This window comes from Chiloscyllium plagiosum, unplaced genomic scaffold, assembly GCF_037043375.1.
Source record: "Chiloscyllium plagiosum isolate Xiang-an unplaced genomic scaffold, Cpla_swu_hap1 HiC_scaffold_38, whole genome shotgun sequence".
Classification (NCBI taxonomy): Eukaryota; Metazoa; Chordata; class Chondrichthyes; order Orectolobiformes; family Hemiscylliidae; genus Chiloscyllium; species Chiloscyllium plagiosum.
The window spans coordinates 71,485,960-71,511,744 of record NW_028270176.1 but is presented as its reverse complement, the minus strand read 5'-3'; the positions used below and the strand labels follow the sequence as shown (position 1 = coordinate 71,511,744).

The window sequence follows — 25,785 nt, the reverse complement described above, 5'->3', positions numbered from 1 at the left end:
ACTGAAACTCAGTCAGTGACTGGAATTGAATCTCAGTCAGTGACAGCAATTAAATTTCAGTCAGTGACAGGAATTGAATCTCAGTCAGTGACAGGCATTGATTCACAGTCATTGACAGGGATTGAATCTCAGTCAGTGACAGGCATCGAATCTCAGTCAGTGACAGGGATTGAACCTCAGTCAGTGACAGGGATTGAATCTCAGTCAGTGACTGGAGTTGAATCTCAGTCAGTGACAGGCATTGAATCTCAGTCAGTGACAGGAGTTGAATCTCAGTCAGTGACAGGCATTCAAACTCTGTCAGTGACAGGCATTGAATCTCAGACAGTGACCGGGATGGAGATTCAGTCAGGGACAGGGATTGAACCTCAGTCAGTGACAGGCATTGAATCTCATTCAGTGACAGGGATTGAATCTCAGTCAGTTATAGGGATTGAATCTCAGTCAGTGACAGGCAAGGAATCTCAGTCATTGACAGGGATTGAACCTCAGTCAGTGACAGGAATTGAATCTCAGTCAGTGACAGGGATTGAACCTCAGTCAGTGACAGGAATTGAATCTCAGTCAGCGACAGGGATTGACCCTCACACAGTGTCATGGATTGACAATCAGTCAGTGACAGGGATTGAATCTCAGTCAGTGACAGCAATTGAATCTCAGTCAGTGACAGGAATTGAATCTCAGTCAGTGACAGGGATTGACCCTCACACAGTGTCATGGATTGACAATCAGTCAGTGACAGGGATTGAATCACAGTCAGTGACTGGCATTGCACCTCAGTCTGTGACAGTGATTGACCGTCATTCAGTGACAGGGATTGAATCTCAGACAATGACAGGGATTGACCCACAGTCAGTGAGAGCAATTGATTCTCAATCTGTGACAGGTAATGACCATCAGCCAGTAACTGGGATTGAAACTCATTCAGAGACAGAGATTGAATCTCAGTCAGTGACAGGGATTGAATCTCAGTCAGTGACAGGAATTGAACCCCAGTCAGTGACACGGATTGAATCTCAGTCAGTGACATGGATTGAAACTCAGTCAGTGGACAGGAATTGAATCTCAGACTGTGACTGGGTTTGAACCGCAGTCAGTGACAGGAATTGAATCTCAGTCAGTGACAGGAATTGTTCGTCAGCCAGTGACAGGGATTGACAATCAGACAGTGAAACGGATTGAATCTCAGTCAGTGACAGGAATTGAATCTCAGTCAGTGACAGGAATTGAAGCTCAGACAGTGACTGGATTTGAACCTCTGTCAGTGACAGGAATTGAATCTCAGTCAGTGACAAGTATTGACCCTCAGACATTGACAGGGATTGAAAATCAGTCAGTGACAGAGATTGAATCACAGTCTGTGACAGGGATTGAATCTTAGTCAGTGACAGGGATTGAATCTCAGTCAGTGACAGGAATTGAATCTCCGTCAGTGACAGGGATTGACCCTCAGACAGTGACAGGGATTGACATTCAGTCAGTGACAGGGATTGAATCTCAGTCAGTGACAGGAATTGAATCTCAGTCAGTGATAGGGATTGAACCTCAGTCAGTTACAGGGATTGAATCTCAGTCAGTGACTGGGATAGAACCTCAGTCAGTGACAGGGATTGAATCTCAGTCAGTGATAGGGATTGAATCTCTGTCAGTGACAGGATTGACCCTCAGACAGTAACAGGGATTGACAATCAGTCAGTGACAGGGATTGAATCTCAGTCAGTGACAGGAATTGAATCTGAGTCAGTGACAGGGATTGAATCTCAGTCAGTGACAGGAATTGAATCTCAGTCAGTGACAGGGATTGACCCTCAGACAGTGTCAGGGATTGACAATCAGTCAGTGACAGGGATTGAATCTCAGTCAGTGACAGGGATTGAATCTCAGTCAGTGACAGGAATTGAATCTCAGTCAGTGATAGGGATTGAATCACAGTCAGTTATAGGGACTGAATCTCAGTCAGTGACTGGAATTGAATCTCAGTCAGTGACAGCAATTAAATCTCAGTCAGTGACAGGAATTGAATCTCAGTCAGTGACAGGCATTGATTCACAGTCATTGACAGGGATTGAATCTCAGTCAGTGACAGGCATTGAATCTCAGTCAGTGACAGTGATTGAATCTCAGTCAGTGACAGGAATAGAATCTCAGTCAGTGATAGGGATTGAATCACAGTCAGTTAGAGGGACTGAATCTCAGTCAGTGACTGGAATTGAATCTCAGTCAGTGACAGCAATTAAATCTCAGTCAGTGACAGGAATTGAATCTCAGTCAGTGAGAGGCATTGTCCCTCACACAGTGTCAGGGATTGACAATCAGTCAGTGACAGGGACTGAATCTTAGTCAGTGACTGGGATTGAATCTCACTCAGTGACAGGGATTGAATCTCAATTTGTGACAGGAATTGAATCTCAGTCAGTGACAGGGATTGAACCTCAGTCAGTGACAGGAATTGATTCTCCGACAGTGACTGGAATTGTCCCTCAGACAGTGACAGGGATTGACAATCAGTCAGTGACAGTAATTGAATCTGAGTCAGTGACAGGGATTGAATCTCAGTCAGTGACAGGAATTGAATCTCAGTCAGTGACAGGGATTGACCCTCAGACAGTGTCATGGATTGACAATCATTCAGTGACAGGGATTGAATCTCAGTCAGTGACAGGGATTGAATCTTTATCAGTGACAGGAATTGAATCTCAGTCAATGATAAGGATTGAACCTCAGTCAGTTATAGGGATTGAATCTCAGTCAGTGACTGGGATTGAACCTCAATCTGTGATAGGGATTGAATCTCAGTCAGTGACAGGGATTGAATCTCTGTCAGTGACAAGGATTGACCCTCAGACAATAGCAGGGATTGAACCTCAGACAGTGACAGGGATTGAACCTCAATCAGTGACAGGAATTGAATCTCAATCAGTGACAGGCATTGACCCTCACACAGTGTCAGGGATTGATAATCAGTCAGTGACAGGGACTGAATCTTAGTCAGTGACTGGAATTGAATGTCACTCAGTGACAACAATTAAATCACAGTCAGTGATAGGAATTGAATCTCAATCAGTGACAGGGTTTGAACCTCAGTCAGTGACAGGCATTGAATCTCAGTCAGTGACAGGGTTTGAACCTCAGTCAGTGACAGGGCTGGAACCTCAGTCAGTGAAAGGAATTGAATCTCAGTCAGTGACAGGGTTTGAACCTCAGTCAGTGACAGAGATTGAATCTCATTCAGTGTCAGGGTTTGAATCTCAGTCAGTGACAGGCATTGAATCTCAGTCAGTGACAGTGATTGCACCTCAGTCAGTGACAGGGGTTGACAATCAGTCAGTGACAAGAATTGACCCTCAGACAGTGAAAGGCATTGACAAACAGTCAGTGACAGGGTTTGAATCTTAGTCAGTGACAGGGATTGAATCTCAGTCAGTGACAGGAATTGAATCTCCGTCAGTGACAGGGATTGACCCTCAGGCAGTGACAGGGATTGACAATCAGTCAGTAACAGGGATTGAATCTCAGTAAGTGACAGGAATTGAATCTCAGTCAATGATAGGGATTGAACCTCAGTCATTTACAGGGATTGAATCTCTGTCAGTGACAAGGATTGACCCTCAGACAGTGACAGGGATTGACCCTCAGACAGTGACAGGGATTGAATCTCAGTCAGTGACAGGAATTGAATCTGATTCAGTGACAGGGATTAAACCTCAATCAGTGACAGGCATTGAATCTCGGTCAGTGACAGGGATTGAACGTCACACAGTGTCAGGGATTGACAATCAGTCAGTGACAGGGATTGAATGTCAGTCAGTGACAGGAATTGAATCTCAGTCAGTGATAGGGACTGAACCACAATCAGTTACAGGGACTGAATCTCAGTCAGTGACTGGAATTGAATCTCAGTCAGTGACAGCGTTTGAATCTCAGTCAGTGACAGGCATTAAATCTCAGTCAGTGACCGATATGGAGATTCAGTCAGTGACAGGAATTGAATCTCAGTCAGTGACAGCGTTTGAATCTCAGTCAGTGACAGGCATTAAATCTCAGTCAGTGACCGGGATGGAGATTCAGTCAGGGACAGGGATTGACCCTCAGACAGTGACAGGGATTGAATCTCAGTCAGTGACAGGAATAGAATCTCAGTCAGTGACAGGCATTAATTCTCATACAGTGACAGGGATTGACAATCAGTCAGTGACAGGGATTGAATCTCAGTCAGTGACAGGGATTGTATCTTAGTCAATGCCAGTGATTGATCTCCGTCAGTGACATGAATTTAATCTCTGTCAGTGACAGGCATTGAATCTCAATCAGTGACAGGGATTGAATCTCAGTCTGTGACATGATTTGAATCGCAGTCAGTGACAGGGATTGACCTTCAGTCCGTGACAGGAATTGAATCTCATTCAGTGACAGGGATTGAATCTCACTCAGTGACAGTGATTGAATCTCAATTTGTGACAGGAATTGAATCTCAGTCAGTGACAGGGATTGAACCTCAGTCAGTGACAGGAATTGAATCTCAGACAGTGACTGGGTTTGAACCTCAGTCAGTGACAGGAATTGAATCTCAGTCAGTGACAGGAATTGTCCCTCAGACAGTGACAGGGATTGACAATCAATCAGTGACAGGTATTCAATCTCAGTCAGTGACAGGGATTTTATCTGAGTCAGTGACAGGGATTGAATCTCAGTCAGTGACAGGGATTGAATCTTAGTCAATGACAGGAATTGAATCACAGTCAGTGATAGGGAGTAAATCTCAGTCAGTGTCAGGGATTGAATCTCAGTCACTGACTGGGATTGAGCCTCAGTCTGTGACAGAGATTGACCCACAGTCAGTGACAGGGATTGAATCTCAGACAATGACAGGGATTGACCCACAGTCAGGGACAGCAATTGATTCTCAATCTGTGACAGGGAATGACCATCAGTCAGTAACTGGAATTGAATCTCATTCAGTGACAGCGATTGAATCTCACTCAGTGACCGGCTGGAGATTCAGTCAGGGACAGGGACTAAACCTCAGTCAGTGACTTGGATTGAATCTCAGTCAGTGACAGGAATTGAATCTCAGACAGTGACTGGATTGGAACCTCTGTCAGTGACAGGAATTGATTCTCAGTCAGTGACAAGGATTGGCCCCCAGACAGTGACAGGGATTGACAATCATTCAGTGACAGAGATTGAATCTCAGTCAGTGACAGGGATTGAATCTTAGTCAGTGACAGGGATTGAATCTCAGTCAGTGACAGGAATTGATCTCCGTCAGTGACAGGGATTGACCCTCAGACAGTGTCATGGATTGATAATTTTTCAGTGACAGGGATTGACAATCATTCAGTGACAGGGATTGAATCTCAGTCAGTGACAGGGATTGAATCTCAGTCAAAGACAGGGATTGAACCTCAGTCAGTTACAGGGATTTAATCTCAGTCAGTGACTGGGATTGAACCTCAATCTGTGACAGGGATTGAATCTCAGTCAGTGACAGGGATTTAATCTCAGTCAGTGACTGGGATTGAACCTCAATCTGTGACAGGGATTGAATCTCAGTCAGTGACAGGGATTGAATCTCAGTCAGTCACAGGTATTGAATCTCAGTCAGTGACAGGGATTGAATCTCAGTCAGTCACAGGCATTGAATCTCAATCAATAACAGGGATTGAACCTCAGTCAGTGATAGGGATGGAACCTCAGTCAGTGACAGAGACAGAATCTCAGTCAGTGACTGCAATTAAATCTCAGTTAGTGACAGGAATTGAATCTCAGTCAGTGACAGGGATTGAATCTCAGTCAGTGACAGGGATTGAATCTCAGTCAGTGACAGGCATTGAATCTCAGTCAGTGCCACGGATTGGACCTCAGTCAGTGACAGGGATTGAACCTCAGTCCGTGACAGGAATTGAATCTCAGTCAGTGACAGGGATTGACCCTCAGTCAGTGACAGAAATTGAATCTCATTCAGTGTCAGGGATTGAATCTCTGTCAGTGACAGGAATTGAATGTCAGTCAGTAACAGGGATTGAAATTGACCCAGTGAAAGAGACTGAATCTCATTCAGTGTCAGGGATTTTATCTCAGTCTGTGATAGGGATTGAATCTCATTCAGTGACAGGGATTGAATCTCACTCAGTGACAGGGATTGAATTTCAATTTGTGACAGGAATTGAATCTCAGACAGTGACTGGGTTTGAACCTCAGTCAGTGACAGGAATTGAATCTCAGTCAGTGACAGCAATTGTCCCTCAGACTGTGACAGGGATTGACAATCAGTCAGTGACAGGGATTGATTCCCAGTCAGAGAGAGGGATTGAATCTGAGTCAGTGACAGGGATTGAATCTCAGTCAGGGACAGGAATTGAATCTCAGTCAGTGAAAGGGATTCACCCTCAGACAGTGTCATGGATTGTCAATCAGTCAGTGACAGGGATTGAATCTCAGTCAGTGACAGGGATTGAATCTCAGTCAGTGACAGGAATTGAATCTCAGTCAGTGACAGGGATTGAATCTCAGTCAGTCACAGGCATTGAATCTCAGTCAGTGACAGGGATTGAATCTCAGTCAGTGACAGGGTTTGAATCTCAGTCAGTGACAGGAATTGAATCTCAGTCAATGATAGGGATAGAACCACAGTCACTTACAGGGACTGAATCTCAGTCAGTGACAGGGTTTGAATCTCAGTCAGTGACAGGGATTGAATCTCAGTCAGTCACAGGTATTGAATCTCAGTCAGTGACAGGGATTGAATCTCAGTCAGTCACAGGCATTGAATCTCAATCAATAACAGGGATTGAACCTCAGTCAGTGATAGGGATGGAACCTCAGTCAGTGACAGAGACAGAATCTCAGTCAGTGACTGCAATTAAATCTCAGTTAGTGACAGGAATTGAATCTCAGTCAGTGACAGGGATTGAATCTCAGTCAGTGACAGGGATTGAATCTCAGTCAGTGACAGGCATTGAATCTCAGTCAGTGCCACGGATTGGACCTCAGTCAGTGACAGGGATTGAACCTCAGTCCGTGACAGGAATTGAATCTCAGTCAGTGACAGGGATTGACCCTCAGTCAGTGACAGAAATTGAATCTCATTCAGTGTCAGGGATTGAATCTCTGTCAGTGACAGGAATTGAATGTCAGTCAGTAACAGGGATTGAAATTGACCCAGTGAAAGAGATTGAACCTCATTCAGTGTCAGGGATTTTATCTAAGTCTGTGATAGGGATTGAATCTCATTCAGTGACAGGGATTGAATCTCACTCAGTGACAGGGATTGAATTTCAATTTGTGACAGGAATTGAATCTCAGACAGTGACTGGGTTTGAACCTCAGTCAGTGACAGGAATTGAATCTCAGTCAGTGACAGCAATTGTCCCTCAGACTGTGACAGGGATTGACAATCAGTCAGTGACAGGGATTGAATCCCAGTCAGAGAGAGGGATTGAATCTGAGTCAGTGACAGGGATTGAATCTCAGTCAGGGACAGGAATTGAATCTCAGTCAGTGAAAGGGATTCACCCTCAGACAGTGTCATGGATTGTCAATCAGTCAGTGACAGGGATTGAATCTCAGTCAGTGACAGGGATTGAATCTCAGTCGGTGACAGGGATTGAATCTCAGTCACTGACTGGGATTGAACCTCAGTCTGTGACAGGGATTGACCCTCAGTCAGTGACAGGGATTGAATCTCAGATGGTGACAGGAATTGAATCTCAGTCAGTGACAGCAATTAAATCTCAGTCAGTGACAGGAATTGAATCTCAGTCATTGACAGGCATTGAATCTCAGTCAGTGACCGGGATTGAATCTCATTCAGTGACAGGGATTGAATCTCAGTCAGTGAAAGGAATTGAATCTCAGTCAGTAACAGGGATTGAAACTCATTTAGTGACAGGGATTGAATCTCAGTCAGTGACAGGCGTTGAATCTCAGTCAGTGACAGGGATTGAACCTCAGTCAGTGACAGGGATTGAACCTCAGTCAGTGACAGGAATTGAATCTGAGTCATTGACAGGGATTGAATCTCAGCCAGTGACAGGAATTGAATCTCAGTCAGTGACAGGGATTGACCCTCAGACAGTGTCATGGATTGACAATCAGTCAGTGACAGGGATTGAATCTCAGTCAGTGATATGGATTGAATCTTAGTCAGTGACAGGAATTGAATCTCAGTCAGTGACAGGGAGTGAACCTCAGTCGGTGACAGGGATTGAATCTCAGTCACTGACTGGGATTGAACCTCAGTCTGTGACAGGGATTGACCCTTAGTCAGTGACAGGGATTGAACCTCAGTCAATGACTGGAATTGAATCTCAGTCAGTGACAGCAATTAAATCTCAGTCAGTGACAGGAATTTAATCTCAGTCAGTCACAGGCATTGAATCTCAGTCAGTGACCGGGATTGAATCTCAGTCAGTGACAGGCATTGAATCTCAGTCAGTGATAGGGATTGAACCTCAGTCAGTGACAGAGATTGAATCTCATTCAGTGTCAGGGTTTGAATCTCAGTCAGTGACAGGGATTGAATCTCAGTCAGTGACAGGCATTGAATCTCAGTCAGTGACTGGAATTCAAACTCTGTCAGTGAGAGGAATTGAGTCTCAGTCAGTGACAGGCATTGAATCTCAGTCAGTGACCGGGATGCAGATTCAGTCAGGGACATGGATTGGACCTCAGTCAGTAACAGGAATTGAATCTCATTCAGTGACAGGGATTGAATTTCAGTCAGTGACAGTAATTGATTCTCAGTCAGTAACAGGGATTGAATCTCATTCAGTGACAGGGATTGAATCTCAGTCAGTGACAGGAATTGAATCGCAGTCAGTGACAGGGATTGAACCTCAGTCAGTGACAGGGATTGAACCTCAGTCAGTGACAGGAATTGAATCTCAGTCAGTGACAGTGATTGAATCTCAGTCAATGACAGGGATTGAATCTCAGTCAGTGAGAGCAATTTAAACTCTGTCAGTGACAGTGATTGAATCTCAGTCAGTGACAGGCATTGAATCTCAGTCAGTGACCGGGATGGAGATTCAGTCAGGGACAAGGATTAACCCTCAGACAGTGACAGGGATTGAATCTCATTCTGTGCCAGGGATTGAATCTCACTCAGTGATAGGGATTGAATCTCAGTCAGTGACAGGCATTGAATCTCAGTCAGTGACAGGAATTGAATCTCAGTCAATGATATGGATTGAACCTCAGTCAGTTACAGGGAATGAATCTTCGTCTGTGACTGGGATTGAACCTCAATCTATGACAGGGATTGAATCTCAGTCAGTGACAGGGATTAAATCTCAGTCTGTGACAGGGATTGAATCTCAGTCAGTGACAGGAATTGAATTTCAGTCAGTAATAGGAATTGAACCACAGTCAGTGACAGGGATTGAATCTCAGTCAGTGACAGGCATTGAATCTCAGTCAGTGCCACGGATTGAACCTCAGTCAGTGACAGGGATTGACCCTCAGTCAGTGACAGAGATTGAATCTCATTCAGTGTCAGGGATTGAATCTCTGTCAGTGACAGGAATTGAATCTCAGTCAGTGACAGGGATTGAAAATCACCCAGTGAAAGAGATTGAATCTCATTCAGTGTCAGGGATTTTATCTCAGTCTGTGATAGGGATTGAATCTCAGTCAATGACAGGGATTGAATCTCAGTCAGTGACAGCAATTTAAACTCTGTCAGTGACAGGCATTGAATCTCAGTCAGTGAACGGGATGGAGATTCATTCAGGGACAGGGATTGACCCTCAGACAGTGACAGGGATTGAATCTCAGTCAGTGACAGGAATAGAATCTCAGTCAGTGACAGGCATTAATTCTCATACAGTGACAGGGATTGACAATCAGTCAGTGACAGGGATTGAATCTCAGTCAGTGACAGGGATTGAACCTCAGTCAGTGACAGGCATTGAATCTCAGTCAGTGACAGGGTTTGAACCTCAGTCAGTGACAGGGCTAGAAACTCAGTCAGTGACAGTGATTGCACCTCAGTCAGTGACAGGGGTTGACAATCAGTCAGTGACAAGGATTGACCCTCAGACAGTGAAAGGCATTGACAAACAGTCTGTGACAGGGTTTGAATCTTAGTCAGTGACAGGGATTGAATCTCAGTCAGTGACAGGAATTGAATCTCCGTCAGTGACAGGGATTGACCCTCAGGCAGTGACAGGGATTGACAATCAGTCAGTAACAGGGATTGAATCTCAGTCAGTGACACGAATTGAATCTCAGTCAATGATAGGGATTGAACCTCAGTCATTTGCAGGGATTGAATCTCTGTCAGTGACAAGGATTGACCCTCAGACAGTGACGGGGATTGACCCTCAGACAGTGACAGGGATTGAATCTCAGTCAGTGACAGGAATTGAATCTGATTCAGTGACAGGGATTGAACCTCAATCACTGACAGGAATTGAATCTCAGTCAGTGACAGGGATTAACCGTCACACAGTGTCAGGGATTGACAATCAGTCAGTGACAGTGATTGAATCTCAGTCAGTGACAGGGATTGAATCTCAGTCAGTGACAGGGATTGAATCTCAGTCAGTGACAGGGATGGTATCTTAATCAATGCCAGTGATTGATCTCCGTCAGTGACATGAATTTAATCTCTGTCAGTGACAGGCATTGATTCTCAATCAGTGACAGGGAGTGAATCTCAGTCTGTGACATGATTTGAATCGCAGTCAGTGACAGGGATTTACCTTCAGTCCGTGACAGGAATTGAATCTCACTCAGTGGCAGTGATTGATTCTCAATTTGTGACAGGAATTGAACCTCAGTCAGTGACTGGGATTGAACCTCTGTCAGTGACAGGAATTGAATCTCAGACAGTGACTGGGTTTGAACCTCAGTCAGTGACAGGAATTGAATCTCAGTCAGTGACAGGAAATGTCCCTCAGACAGTGACAGGGATTGACAATCAGTCAGTGACGGGGATTGAATCTCAGTCAGTGACAGGGATTTTATCTGAGTCAGTGACAGGGATTGAACCTCAGTCAGTGACAGGAATTGAATCTCAGTCAGTGACAGGGATTGAATCTCAGTCAGTGACAGGCGTTGACCCTCACACAGTGTCATGGATTGATAATTTGTCAGTGACAGGGATTGAATCTCAGTCAGTGACAGGGATTGAATCTTAGTCAGTGACAGGAATTTAATCTCAGTCAGTGATAGGAGTGAATCTCAGTCAGTGTCAGGGATTGAATCTCAGTCGGTGACAGGGATTGAATCTTAGTCAGTGACAGGAATTGAATCTCCGTCAGTGATAGGGAGTGAATCTCAGTCAGTGTCAGCGATTGAATCTCAGTCACTGACTGGGATTGAACCTCAGTCTGTGACAGGGATTGACCCACAGTCAGTGACAGGGATTGAATCTCAGACAATGACAGGGATTGACCCACAGTCAGGGACAGCATTTGATTCTCAATCTGTGACAGGGAATGACCATCAGTCAGTAACTGGAATTGAATCTCATTCAGGGACAGGGATTGAACCTCAGTCAGTGACTGGGTTTGAATCTCAGTTAGTGACAGGAATTGAATCTCAGACAGTGACTGGATTGGAACCTCTGTCAGTGACAGGAATTGAATCTCAGTCAGTGACAAGGATTGACCCTCAGACAGTGACAGGGATTGACAATCATTCAGTGACAGAGATTGAATCTCAGTCAGTGACAGGGATTGAATCTTAGTCAGTGACAGGGATTGAATCTCAGTCAGTGACAGGAATTGATCTCCGTCAGTGACAGGGATTGACCCTCAGACCGTGACAGGGATTGAATCTCAGTCAGTGACAAGGATTGAATCTCAGTCAATGAATGGGATTGAACCTCAGTCAATTACAGGGATTTAATCTCAGTTAGTGAATGGGATTCAACCTCAATCTGTGACAGGGATGATTCAGGACATCTGGTGCCAATTCCCGCACGTCGAATAACGATTGACAGCTTCCAAATGAGGTCTTTCTGAGACGACCTTGGGGTACATTTGACAGACAGACAAGTTCAGGAATTCGTGGTGCGCTGTGACACCAAAGCATCTGCTTCTTTCCTGTCTTTGAACCGAGCCGCCTGCGCAAGGAATGCAAATGCGGTACTGCTTTTCGTGGAAGGATCAGAAGGCGGTAACTACACTCTCAAACAGAATGGCATATGATTAGAACCAGGTTGGAGAAAAACTTAACAACGCTTTGCACTGTAATTAAATGGAATTGCATTACATTTCACTACGAGAGTAGATTTGTTCAAGCAAATTCTAAGGCAGGTTTGCAGATGCGAAACCAAGCAAGAAAGCTCAGCTCTTGTCCATGAAAAAGGCTGCAGTTGAAGAACAAAGCAGTTTCTGCCCAGTTTCGAACTGGGGAACCTTTCGCGTGTTAGGCGAAAGTGATGACCACTACACTACAGAAACAAGCCGCAGCCGCCTGTGCGGCGGCTCCGTGGCGTCCAGCACTGGAAGTTGAATCCGTTCTACGTTTCACCTTTCTGTTTCCAATATCTCGTTGTTGTCCAGCGCAATTGACATCTTGAAAACGTAAAAAAAAGACACTTTAAATTGATGACAAAATATAGACAAAGATGTCGTCGATGTTTGTACCGTAGGGCGAGGTGGAATAGGTTGGGACGACTTTCCCTGCAGCGTAACAGCTGCGACATGACCTTATGGAAGGCTGGTAAACTGAGTATTTACGTGTTTTACCCAAGTTGGTGTGAGTTGAAAACTCGACAGCATAGCTTTAAGGTGAGTGGGCTGAAAGTGAGAAAGGACCTGAGGCACATTTCCCACAAAGAAGGTTGTGCGTGTTTGGAATGATCTACCAGAGGAAGTGGAGCAGGCTATTACACTCATAAAATTGCAAAAGTAATCGGGTGAGTTTCTGGATAAGATGCGTTTAGAGGGATTGGGGCCAAATGCTGGGGAACGGGACTTGTTGAATTTTGGCTATGGGGTGAGCATGGACGAGGTCCACCGAAGTATCTTTTTCCACGGTGTACCCCAATAACGTCGTGTTGCTTCCACCGGCTTTAAAGGATTACTTTTTAGCGGAGTTTGCCATCGCAGTCTGTGGCACAATCATTTAGTCTGTTCGACTGCTCACGGGAAAGGTAGTATTGTGAAACACTGCAGACACGAACGACTTCCTTACTTTAGCTCCGACTGACCGTACTTGGTGAAATTTTCCCAGATCCTCAGCTGAGGATTTTTGCTGCTGGAAGTTACCTCAGAAACCCTGTTAAATCGAAATGTATTGAGCGAATCGCAAAGCAGAAAGCATTTAACACGGAACACAAACAAAACTGGCATACCTCATTCATTTTCAGACACAGAGATGCATGAGTGCTAAATGTGATACAGTCCGAGGGCATGAGTCATAAAGTAATCTCACAACTAACAACAGGGCATTTCCAAACTACTCTTTCAAACATACTGCAGCCTTAGTGCACCACCACTTTCCAGACAATGCTGAAAAGAGAGAAAGAAAGAACATAATAAGAATTGGCCGTAAAAAGTGAATTTCACCAATCACAGTCTCGATTAGATTACCTTTCCCTTCCGATGTTTCCAGGACGGAAATGAAGGAAATGGGAGAAATTCAATAAGGTATGACATCGAAATTCATTGGAACGATTTTCCCATAAGCTAGAAACCCAAATAACATCGAGTAGAGTCACCGTAGGACTTCGTTTCACAACAGCGATGAAATAACAGTCTGCATTCGGTTCCAGTAAAAGCACAACTGGCCTGGGACGGCAGAACTGTTTGCGATTTTCCGCGCGGGAGGCGAACACGATCATGACAGCAGAGACATTTTGAAATATTTGGCGGTATCCCACACCACAGTTAATTCCCTGGGAAGCAAACCCATTTTACTTTTGTTTTCAACATCAATATACAGTGGGCCCAAAACAGCATGTTAACAAGCTGCAGCGTTGGAGTTGATTAGCAGAAATGGCAGTGGTGGGATTCGAACCCACGCCCCTTTCGAGACTGGAACCTGGATCCAGCGCCTTAGACCGCTCGGCCACACTACCAGCCGGCCCGGCCGCCTCATTTTCTTGTATTTCCAATTGTGCTCGTGCATGAGCACAGATGCAAAGTCACATCAAAAGAGTTCCATGATTCCTCTCGAACTCGCACAGCTGCTGGGATGTGACCCGCTGCAATGAAAATTTCGCAGCAGATATTGATAGCCCATCAATCCAGACAAAAATCAATGGTAAGCTGAGTCACTCTTCTCAGACTCTTTTCAGGTACAAATGTATCTGTGAGTGCGTGAGAATATGGGTTCGCTTATGATTTCGTCAAATAACCATGAGCTGCTTGACATTACTGGAATTTCCATTCTTGCTTTGCTAAATAATTTCACACATTGCTCGAAACAGGACGACTTTCACGTTTACACGGAACACGAAACACACCGGACTACAGGGAAAATGCACAAACCTGAGCAGGCCGTGTTCCACATCATACCGTGCAGCATAGTTTCAGTCACTGTGTCTGTTTTTTTTTTCAGAATAAGAGTCCCAAAGAATGTTCTCCACCCTAAAACCGGAGGTAGCATTACAATCCGAGAACGACAGATCACATTGTGAGGATGTTCTGACCTCGGAGACAGTTCGAGATGCCACTTTCATTGCCTTTTACCTTAACCGTGCAATTTGCTGCAGAGATGTTCACTCCTGGACATGAGCCACATGGATAAAAAACTGAGTTGGAAACCTGTGTGGGAATCGACGAGAAGAGACTCAATAAATTTTGTGAAATTCCATGGTGCTTTTTAGAAATGCAGTTTCTGTTCACCTCAATATAAAAGCCAGTTTCTGAACATAGTAACAGAAGTCACAAGGTAATTACCTCACCGCACACCCCTCTCCAGAAGAGGTGCTAACTGCCCTTGAGTGCTTTTTGTTCTCGATGTGAAGAACTCTCACGCCTGAGTCACCTTCACGTCTCTGGCTGCTGAGTGAATCACAAAGAAGGAATTTCACTAGAGCTGCAACTGCCTCACTTCTCCACTCGCCCTCCCCGTTTACGTTTTCCTGCTCGTCAGTGATTTAAAGAAAACCAAATGGATGCGATGTCATTCTGTCGCCTCTCTGTCGATTCCTCCGTTTCAGTTCCAACATGACTTAGATCTCGGGGCGGACCTTAATACTAGCGACGCTATGAATGCGCAAGTCGAAAGGTTCCTCTGAGAGTGGAATTTCTTTCATTGCTGTTGCTGATTGAATGAGCCACTAACGTGCGAATTGCTCCAAAACATGATTCAGGACATCTGGTGCCAATTCCCGCACGTCGAATAACGATTGACAGCTTCCAAATGAGGTCTTTCTGAGACGACCTTGGGGTACATTTGACAGACAGACAAGTTCAGGAATTCGTGGTGCGCTGTGACACCAAAGCATCTGCTTCTTTCCTGTCTTTGAACCGAGCCGCCTGCGCAAGGAATGCAAATGCGGTACTGCTTTTCGTGGAAGGATCAGAAGGCGGTAACTACACTCTCAAACAGAATGGCATATGATTAGAACCAGGTTGGAGAAAAACTTAACAACGCTTTGCACTGTAATTAAATGGAATTGCATTACATTTCACTACGAGAGTAGATTTGTTCAAGCAAATTCTAAGGCAGGTTTGCAGATGCGAAACCAAGCAAGAAAGCTCAGCTCTTGTCCATGAAAAAGGCTGCAGTTGAAGAACAAAGCAGTTTCTGCCCAGTTTCGAACTGGGGAACCTTTCGCGTGTTAGGCGAAAGTGATGACCACTACACTACAGAAACAAGCCGCAGCCGCCTGTGCGGCGGCTCCGTGGCGTCCAGCACTGGAAGTTGAATCCGTTCTACGTTTCACCTTTCTGTTTCCAATATCTCGTTGTTGTCCAGCGCAATTGACATCTTGAAAACGTAAAAAAAAGACACTTTAAATTGATGACAAAATATAGACAAAGATGTCGTCGATGCTTGTACCGTAGGGCGAGGTGGAATAGGTTGGGACGACTTTCCCTGCAGCGTAACAGCTGCGACATGACCTTATGGAAGGCTGGTAAACTGAGTATTTACGTGTTTTACCCAAGTTGGTGTGAGTTGAAAACTCGACAGCATAGCTTTAAGGTGAGTGGGCTGAAAGTGAGAAAGGACCTGAGGCACATTTCCCACAAAGAAGGTTGTGCGTGTTTGGAATGATCTACCAGAGGAAGTGGAGCAGGCTATTACACTCATAAAATTGCAAAAGTAATCGGGTGAGTTTCTGGATAAGATGCGTTTAGAGGGATTGGGGCCAAATGCTGGGGAACGGGACTTGTTGAATTTTGGCTATGGGGTGAGCATGGACGAGGTCCACCGAAGTATCTTTTTCCACGGTGTACCCCAATAACGTCGTGTTGCTTCCACCGGCTTTAAAGGATTACTTTTTAGCGGAGTTTGCCATCGCAGTCTGTGGCACAATCATTTAGTCTGTTCGACTGCTCACGGGAAAGGTAGTATTGTGAAACACTGCAGACACGAACGACTTCCTTACTTTAGCTCCGACTGACCGTACTTGGTGAAATTTTCCCAGATCCTCAGCTGAGGATTTTTGCTGCTGGAAGTTACCTCAGAAACCCTGTTAAATCGAAATGTATTGAGCGAATCGCAAAGCAGAAAGCATTTAACACGGAACACAAACAAAACTGGCATACCTCATTCATTTTCAGACACAGAGATGCATGAGTGCTAAATGTGATACAGTCCGAGGGCATGAGTCATAAAGTAATCTCACAACTAACAACAGGGCATTTCCAAACTACTCTTTCAAACATACTGCAGCCTTAGTGCACCACCACTTTCCAGACAATGCTGAAAAGAGAGAAAGAAAGAACATAATAAGAATTGGCCGTAAAAAGTGAATTTCACCAATCACAGTCTCGATTAGATTACCTTTCCCTTCCGATGTTTCCAGGACGGAAATGAAGGAAATGGGAGAAATTCAATAAGGTATGACATCGAAATTCATTGGAACGATTTTCCCATAAGCTAGAAACCCAAATAACATCGAGTAGAGTCACCGTAGGACTTCGTTTCACAACAGCGATGAAATAACAGTCTGCATTCGGTTCCAGTAAAAGCACAACTGGCCTGGGACGGCAGAACTGTTTGCGATTTTCCGCGCGGGAGGCGAACACGATCATGACAGCAGAGACATTTTGAAATATTTGGCAGTATCCCACACCACAGTTAATTCCCTGGGAAGCAAACCCATTTTACTTTTGTTTTCAACATCAATATACAGTGGGCCCAAAACAGCATGTTAACAAGCTGCAGCGTTGGAGTTGATTAGCAGAAATGGCAGTGGTGGGATTCGAACCCACGCCCCTTTCGAGACTGGAACCTGGATCCAGCGCCTTAGACCGCTCGGCCACACTACCAGCCGGCCCGGCCGCCTCATTTTCTTGTATTTCCAATTGTGCTCGTGCATGAGCACAGATGCAAAGTCACATCAAAAGAGTTCCATGATTCCTCTCGAACTCGCACAGCTGCTGGGATGTGACCCGCTGCAATGAAAATTTCGCAGCAGATATTGATAGCCCATCAATCCAGACAAAAATCAATGGTAAGCTGAGTCACTCTTCTCAGACTCTTTTCAGGTACAAATGTATCTGTGAGTGCGTGAGAATATGGGTTCGCTTATGATTTCGTCAAATAACCATGAGCTGCTTGACATTACTGGAATTTCCATTCTTGCTTTGCTAAATAATTTCACACATTGCTCGAAACAGGACGACTTTCACGTTTACACGGAACACGAAACACACCGGACTACAGGGAAAATGCACAAACCTGAGCAGGCCTTGTTCCACATCATACCGTGCAGCATAGTTTCAGTCACTGTGTCTGTTTTTTTTTCAGAATAAGAGTCCCAAAGAATGTTCTCCACCCTAAAACCGGAGGTAGCATTACAATCCGAGAACGACAGATCACATTGTGAGGATGTTCTGACCTCGGAGACAGTTCGAGATGCCACTTTCATTGCCTTTTACCTTAACCGTGCAATTTGCTGCAGAGATGTTCACTCCTGGACATGAGCCACATGGATAAAAAACTGAGTTGGAAACCTGTGTGGGAATCGACGAGAAGAGACTCAATAAATTTTGTGAAATTCCATGGTGCTTTTTAGAAATGCAGTTTCTGTTCACCTCAATATAAAAGCCAGTTTCTGAACATAGTAACAGAAGTCACAAGGTAATTACCTCACCGCACACCCCTCTCCAGAAGAGGTGCTAACTGCCCTTGAGTGCTTTTTGTTCTCGATGTGAAGAACTCTCACGCCTGAGTCACCTTCACGTCTCTGGCTGCTGAGTGAATCACAAAGAAGGAATTTCACTAGAGCTGCAACTGCCTCACTTCTCCACTCGCCCTCCCCGTTTACGTTTTCCTGCTCGTCAGTGATTTAAAGAAAACCAAATGGATGCGATGTCATTCTGTCGCCTCTCTGTCGATTCCTCCGTTTCAGTTCCAACATGACTTAGATCTCGGGGCGGACCTTAATACTAGCGACGCTATGAATGCGCAAGTCGAAAGGTTCCTCTGAGAGTGGAATTTCTTTCATTGCTGTTGCTGATTGAATGAGCCACTAACGTGCGAATTGCTCCAAAACATGATTCAGGACATCTGGTGCCAATTCCCGCACGTCGAATAACGATTGACAGCTTCCAAATGAGGTCTTTCTGAGACGACCTTGGGGTACATTTGACAGACAGACAAGTTCAGGAATTCGTGGTGCGCTGTGACACCAAAGCATCTGCTTCTTTCCTGTCTTTGAACCGAGCCGCCTGCGCAAGGAATGCAAATGCGGTACTGCTTTTCGTGGAAGGATCAGAAGGCGGTAACTACACTCTCAAACAGAATGGCATATGATTAGAACCAGGTTGGAGAAAAACTTAACAACGCTTTGCACTGTAATTAAATGGAATTGCATTACATTTCACTACGAGAGTAGATTTGTTCAAGCAAATTCTAAGGCAGGTTTGCAGATGCGAAACCAAGCAAGAAAGCTCAGCTCTTGTCCATGAAAAAGGCTGCAGTTGAAGAACAAAGCAGTTTCTGCCCAGTTTCGAACTGGGGAACCTTTCGCGTGTTAGGCGAAAGTGATGACCACTACACTACAGAAACAAGCCGCAGCCGCCTGTGCGGCGGCTCCGTGGCGTCCAGCACTGGAAGTTGAATCCGTTCTACGTTTCACCTTTCTGTTTCCAATATCTCGTTGTTGTCCAGCGCAATTGACATCTTGAAAACGTAAAAAAAAGACACTTTAAATTGATGACAAAATATAGACAAAGATGTCGTCGATGTTTGTACCGTAGGGCGAGGTGGAATAGGTTGGGACGACTTTCCCTGCAGCGTAACAGCTGCGACATGACCTTATGGAAGGCTGGTAAACTGAGTATTTACGTGTTTTACCCAAGTTGGTGTGAGTTGAAAACTCGACAGCATAGCTTTAAGGTGAGTGGGCTGAAAGTGAGAAAGGACCTGAGGCACATTTCCCACAAAGAAGGTTGTGCGTGTTTGGAATGATCTACCAGAGGAAGTGGAGCAGGCTATTACACTCATAAAATTGCAAAAGTAATCGGGTGAGTTTCTGGATAAGATGCGTTTAGAGGGATTGGGGCCAAATGCTGGGGAACGGGACTTGTTGAATTTTGGCTATGGGGTGAGCATGGACGAGGTCCACCGAAGTATCTTTTTCCACGGTGTACCCCAATAACGTCGTGTTGCTTCCACCGGCTTTAAAGGATTACTTTTTAGCGGAGTTTGCCATCGCAGTCTGTGGCACAATCATTTAGTCTGTTCGACTGCTCACGGGAAAGGTAGTATTGTGAAACACTGCAGACACGAACGACTTCCTTACTTTAGCTCCGACTGACCGTACTTGGTGAAATTTTCCCAGATCCTCAGCTGAGGATTTTTGCTGCTGGAAGTTACCTCAGAAACCCTGTTAAATCGAAATGTATTGAGCGAATCGCAAAGCAGAAAGCATTTAACACGGAACACAAACAAAACTGGCATACCTCATTCATTTTCAGACACAGAGATGCATGAGTGCTAAATGTGATACAGTCCGAGGGCATGAGTCATAAAGTAATCTCACAACTAACAACAGGGCATTTCCAAACTACTCTTTCAAACATACTGCAGCCTTAGTGCACCACCACTTTCCAGACAATGCTGAAAAGAGAGAAAGAAAGAACATAATAAGAATTGGCCGTAAAAAGTGAATTTCACCAATCACAGTCTCGATTAGATTACCTTTCCCTTCCGATGTTTCCAGGACGGAAATGAAGGAAATGGGAGAAATTCAATAAGGTATGACATCGAAATTCATTGGAACGATTTTCCCATAAGCTAGAAACCCAAATAACATCGAGTAGAGTCACCGTAGGACTTCGTTTCACAACAGCGATGAAATAACAGTCTGCATTCGGTTCCAGTAAAAGCACAACTGGCCTGGGACGGCAGAACTGTTTGCGATTTTCCGCGCGGGAGGCGAACACGATCATGACAGCAGAGACATTTTGAAATATTTGGCAGTATCCCACACCACAGTTAATTCCCTGGGAAGCAAACCCATTTTACTTTTGTTTTCAACATCAATATACAGTGGGCCCAAAACAGCATGTTAACAAGCTGCAGCGTTGGAGTTGATTAGCAGAAATGGCAGTGGTGGGATTCGAACCCACGCCCCTTTCGAGACTGGAACCTGGATCCAGCGCCTTAGACCGCTCGGCCACACTACCAGCCGGCCCGGCCGCCTCATTTTCTTGTATTTCCAATTGTGCTCGTGCATGAGCACAGATGCAAAGTCACATCAAAAGAGTTCCATGATTCCTCTCGAACTCGCACAGCTGCTGGGATGTGACCCGCTGCAATGAAAATTTCGCAGCAGATATTGATAGCCCATCAATCCAGACAAAAATCAATGGTAAGCTGAGTCACTCTTCTCAGACTCTTTTCAGGTACAAATGTATCTGTGAGTGCGTGAGAATATGGGTTCGCTTATGATTTCGTCAAATAACCATGAGCTGCTTGACATTACTGGAATTTCCATTCTTGCTTTGCTAAATAATTTCACACATTGCTCGAAACAGGACGACTTTCACGTTTACACGGAACACGAAACACACCGGACTACAGGGAAAATGCACAAACCTGAGCAGGCCGTGTTCCACATCATACCGTGCAGCATAGTTTCAGTCACTGTGTCTGTTTTTTTTTCAGAATAAGAGTCCCAAAGAATGTTCTCCACCCTAAAACCGGAGGTAGCATTACAATCCGAGAACGACAGATCACATTGTGAGGATGTTCTGACCTCGGAGACAGTTCGAGATGCCACTTTCATTGCCTTTTACCTTAACCGTGCAATTTGCTGCAGAGATGTTCACTCCTGGACATGAGCCACATGGATAAAAAACTGAGTTGGAAACCTGTGTGGGAATCGACGAGAAGAGACTCAATAAATTTTGTGAAATTCCATGGTGCTTTTTAGAAATGCAGTTTCTGTTCACCTCAATATAAAAGCCAGTTTCTGAACATAGTAACAGAAGTCACAAGGTAATTACCTCACCGCACACCCCACTCCAGAAGAGGTGCTAACTGCCCTTGAGTGCTTTTTGTTCTCGATGTGAAGAACTCTCACGCCTGAGTCACCTTCACGTCTCTGGCTGCTGAGTGAATCACAAAGAAGGAATTTCACTAGAGCTGCAACTGCCTCACTTCTCCACTCGCCCTCCCCGTTTACATTTTCCTGCTCGTCAGTGATTTAAAGAAAACCAAATGGATGCGATGTCATTCTGTCGCCTCTCTGTCGATTCCTCCGTTTCAGTTCCAACATGACTTAGATCTCGGGGCGGACCTTAATACTAGCGACGCTATGAATGCGCAAGTCGAAAGGTTCCTCTGAGAGTGGAATTTCTTTCATTGCTGTTGCTGATTGAATGAGCCACTAACGTGCGAATTGCTCCAAAACATGATTCAGGACATCTGGTGCCAATTCCCGCACGTCGAATAACGATTGACAGCTTCCAAATGAGGTCTTTCTGAGACGACCTTGGGGTACATTTGACAGACAGACAAGTTCAGGAATTCGTGGTGCGCTGTGACACCAAAGCATCTGCTTCTTTCCTGTCTTTGAACCGAGCCGCCTGCGCAAGGAATGCAAATGCGGTACTGCTTTTCGTGGAAGGATCAGAAGGCGGTAACTACACTCTCAAACAGAATGGCATATGATTAGAACCAGGTTGGAGAAAAACTTAACAACGCTTTGCACTGTAATTAAATGGAATTGCATTACATTTCACTACGAGAGTAGATTTGTTCAAGCAAATTCTAAGGCAGGTTTGCAGATGCGAAACCAAGCAAGAAAGCTCAGCTCTTGTCCATGAAAAAGGCTGCAGTTGAAGAACAAAGCAGTTTCTGCCCAGTTTCGAACTGGGGAACCTTTCGCGTGTTAGGCGAAAGTGATGACCACTACACTACAGAAACAAGCCGCAGCCGCCTGTGCGGCGGCTCCGTGGCGTCCAGCACTGGAAGTTGAATCCGTTCTACGTTTCACCTTTCTGTTTCCAATATCTCGTTGTTGTCCAGCGCAATTGACATCTTGAAAACGTAAAAAAAAGACACTTTAAATTGATGACAAAATATAGACAAAGATGTCGTCGATGTTTGTACCGTAGGGCGAGGTGGAATAGGTTGGGACGACTTTCCCTGCAGCGTAACAGCTGCGACATGACCTTATGGAAGGCTGGTAAACTGAGTATTTACGTGTTTTACCCAAGTTGGTGTGAGTTGAAAACTCGACAGCATAGCTTTAAGGTGAGTGGGCTGAAAGTGAGAAAGGACCTGAGGCACATTTCCCACAAAGAAGGTTGTGCGTGTTTGGAATGATCTACCAGAGGAAGTGGAGCAGGCTATTACACTCATAAAATTGCAAAAGTAATCGGGTGAGTTTCTGGATAAGATGCGTTTAGAGGGATTGGGGCCAAATGCTGGGGAACGGGACTTGTTGAATTTTGGCTATGGGGTGAGCATGGACGAGGTCCACCGAAGTATCTTTTTCCACGGTGTACCCCAATAACGTCGTGTTGCTTCCACCGGCTTTAAAGGATTACTTTTTAGCGGAGTTTGCCATCGCAGTCTGTGGCACAATCATTTAGTCTGTTCGACTGCTCACGGGAAAGGTAGTATTGTGAAACACTGCAGACACGAACGACTTCCTTACTTTAGCTCCGACTGACCGTACTTGGTGAAATTTTCCCAGATCCTCAGCTGAGGATTTTTGCTGCTGGAAGTTACCTCAGAAACCCTGTTAAATCGAAATGTATTGAGCGAATCGCAAAGCAGAAAGCATTTAACACGGAACACAAACAAAACTGGCATACCTCATTCATTTTCAGACACAGAGATGCATGAGTGCTAAATGTGATACAGTCCGAGGGCATGAGTCATAAAGTAATCTCACAACTAACAACAGGGCATTTCCAAACTACTCTTTCAAACATACTGCAGCCTTAGTGCACCACCACTTTCCAGACAATGCTGAAAAGAGAGAAAGAAAGAACATAATAAGAATTGGCCGTAAAAAGTGAATTTCACCAATCACAGTCTCGATTAGATTACCTTTCCCTTCCGATGTTTCCAGGACGGAAATGAAGGAAATGGGAGAAATTCAATAAGGTATGACATCGAAATTCATTGGAACGATTTTCCCATAAGCTAGAAACCCAAATAACATCGAGTAGAGTCACCGTAGGACTTCGTTTCACAACAGCGATGAAATAACAGTCTGCATTCGGTTCCAGTAAAAGCACAACTGGCCTGGGACGGCAGAACTGTTTGCGATTTTCCGCGCGGGAGGCGAACACGATCATGACAGCAGAGACATTTTGAAATATTTGGCGGTATCCCACACCACAGTTAATTCCCTGGGAAGCAAACCCATTTTACTTTTGTTTTCAACATCAATATACAGTGGGCCCAAAACAGCATGTTAACAAGCTGCAGCGTTGGAGTTGATTAGCAGAAATGGCAGTGGTGGGATTCGAACCCACGCCCCTTTCGAGACTGGAACCTGGATCCAGCGCCTTAGACCGCTCGGCCACACTACCAGCCGGCCCGGCCGCCTCATTTTCTTGTATTTCCAATTGTGCTCGTGCATGAGCACAGATGCAAAGTCACATCAAAAGAGTTCCATGATTCCTCTCGAACTCGCACAGCTGCTGGGATGTGACCCGCTGCAATGAAAATTTCGCAGCAGATATTGATAGCCCATCAATCCAGACAAAAATCAATGGTAAGCTGAGTCACTCTTCTCAGACTCTTTTCAGGTACAAATGTATCTGTGAGTGCGTGAGAATATGGGTTCGCTTATGATTTCGTCAAATAACCATGAGCTGCTTGACATTACTGGAATTTCCATTCTTGCTTTGCTAAATAATTTCACACATTGCTCGAAACAGGACGACTTTCACGTTTACACGGAACACGAAACACACCGGACTACAGGGAAAATGCACAAACCTGAGCAGGCCGTGTTCCACATCATACCGTGCAGCATAGTTTCAGTCACTGTGTCTGTTTTTTTTTCAGAATAAGAGTCCCAAAGAATGTTCTCCACCCTAAAACCGGAGGTAGCATTACAATCCGAGAACGACAGATCACATTGTGAGGATGTTCTGACCTCGGAGACAGTTCGAGATGCCACTTTCATTGCCTTTTACCTTAACCGTGCAATTTGCTGCAGAGATGTTCACTCCTGGACATGAGCCACATGGATAAAAAACTGAGTTGGAAACCTGTGTGGGAATCGACGAGAAGAGACTCAATAAATTTTGTGAAATTCCATGGTGCTTTTTAGAAATGCAGTTTCTGTTCACCTCAATATAAAAGCCAGTTTCTGAACATAGTAACAGAAGTCACAAGGTAATTACCTCACCGCACACCCCACTCCAGAAGAGGTGCTAACTGCCCTTGAGTGCTTTTTGTTCTCGATGTGAAGAACTCTCACGCCTGAGTCACCTTCACGTCTCTGGCTGCTGAGTGAATCACAAAGAAGGAATTTCACTAGAGCTGCAACTGCCTCACTTCTCCACTCGCCCTCCCCGTTTACGTTTTCCTGCTCGTCAGTGATTTAAAGAAAACCAAATGGATGCGATGTCATTCTGTCGCCTCTCTGTCGATTCCTCCGTTTCAGTTCCAACATGACTTAGATCTCGGGGCGGACCTTAATACTAGCGACGCTATGAATGCGCAAGTCGAAAGGTTCCTCTGAGAGTGGAATTTCTTTCATTGCTGTTGCTGATTGAATGAGCCACTAACGTGCGAATTGCTCCAAAACATGATTCAGGACATCTGGTGCCAATTCCCGCACGTCGAATAACGATTGACAGCTTCCAAATGAGGTCTTTCTGAGACGACCTTGGGGTACATTTGACAGACAGACAAGTTCAGGAATTCGTGGTGCGCTGTGACACCAAAGCATCTGCTTCTTTCCTGTCTTTGAACCGAGCCGCCTGCGCAAGGAATGCAAATGCGGTACTGCTTTTCGTGGAAGGATCAGAAGGCGGTAACTACACTCTCAAACAGAATGGCATATGATTAGAACCAGGTTGGAGAAAAACTTAACAACGCTTTGCACTGTAATTAAATGGAATTGCATTACATTTCACTACGAGAGTAGATTTGTTCAAGCAAATTCTAAGGCAGGTTTGCAGATGCGAAACCAAGCAAGAAAGCTCAGCTCTTGTCCATGAAAAAGGC

General features: G+C 44.9%; 4 non-coding genes across 4 annotated transcripts; all 4 read right to left on the bottom strand.

Annotated features, from left to right (window-relative positions):
* Positions 1-13,953: 13,953 nt before the first annotated feature.
* On the bottom strand, positions 13,954-14,035 carry trnal-cag (transfer RNA leucine (anticodon CAG)). The gene has a single exon. It is a non-coding gene; the product is annotated as a tRNA-Leu (tRNA).
* A 3,285-nt stretch (positions 14,036-17,320) lies between these two features.
* Positions 17,321-17,402, bottom strand: trnal-cag (transfer RNA leucine (anticodon CAG)). Its single transcript has one exon. It is a non-coding gene; the product is annotated as a tRNA-Leu (tRNA).
* Positions 17,403-20,686: 3,284 nt separating this feature from the next.
* Positions 20,687-20,768, bottom strand: trnal-cag (transfer RNA leucine (anticodon CAG)). Its single transcript has one exon. It is a non-coding gene; the product is annotated as a tRNA-Leu (tRNA).
* A 3,284-nt stretch (positions 20,769-24,052) lies between these two features.
* trnal-cag (transfer RNA leucine (anticodon CAG)) lies at positions 24,053-24,134 on the bottom strand. The gene has a single exon. It is a non-coding gene; the product is annotated as a tRNA-Leu (tRNA).
* Between the last annotated feature and the right edge of the window lie 1,651 nt (positions 24,135-25,785).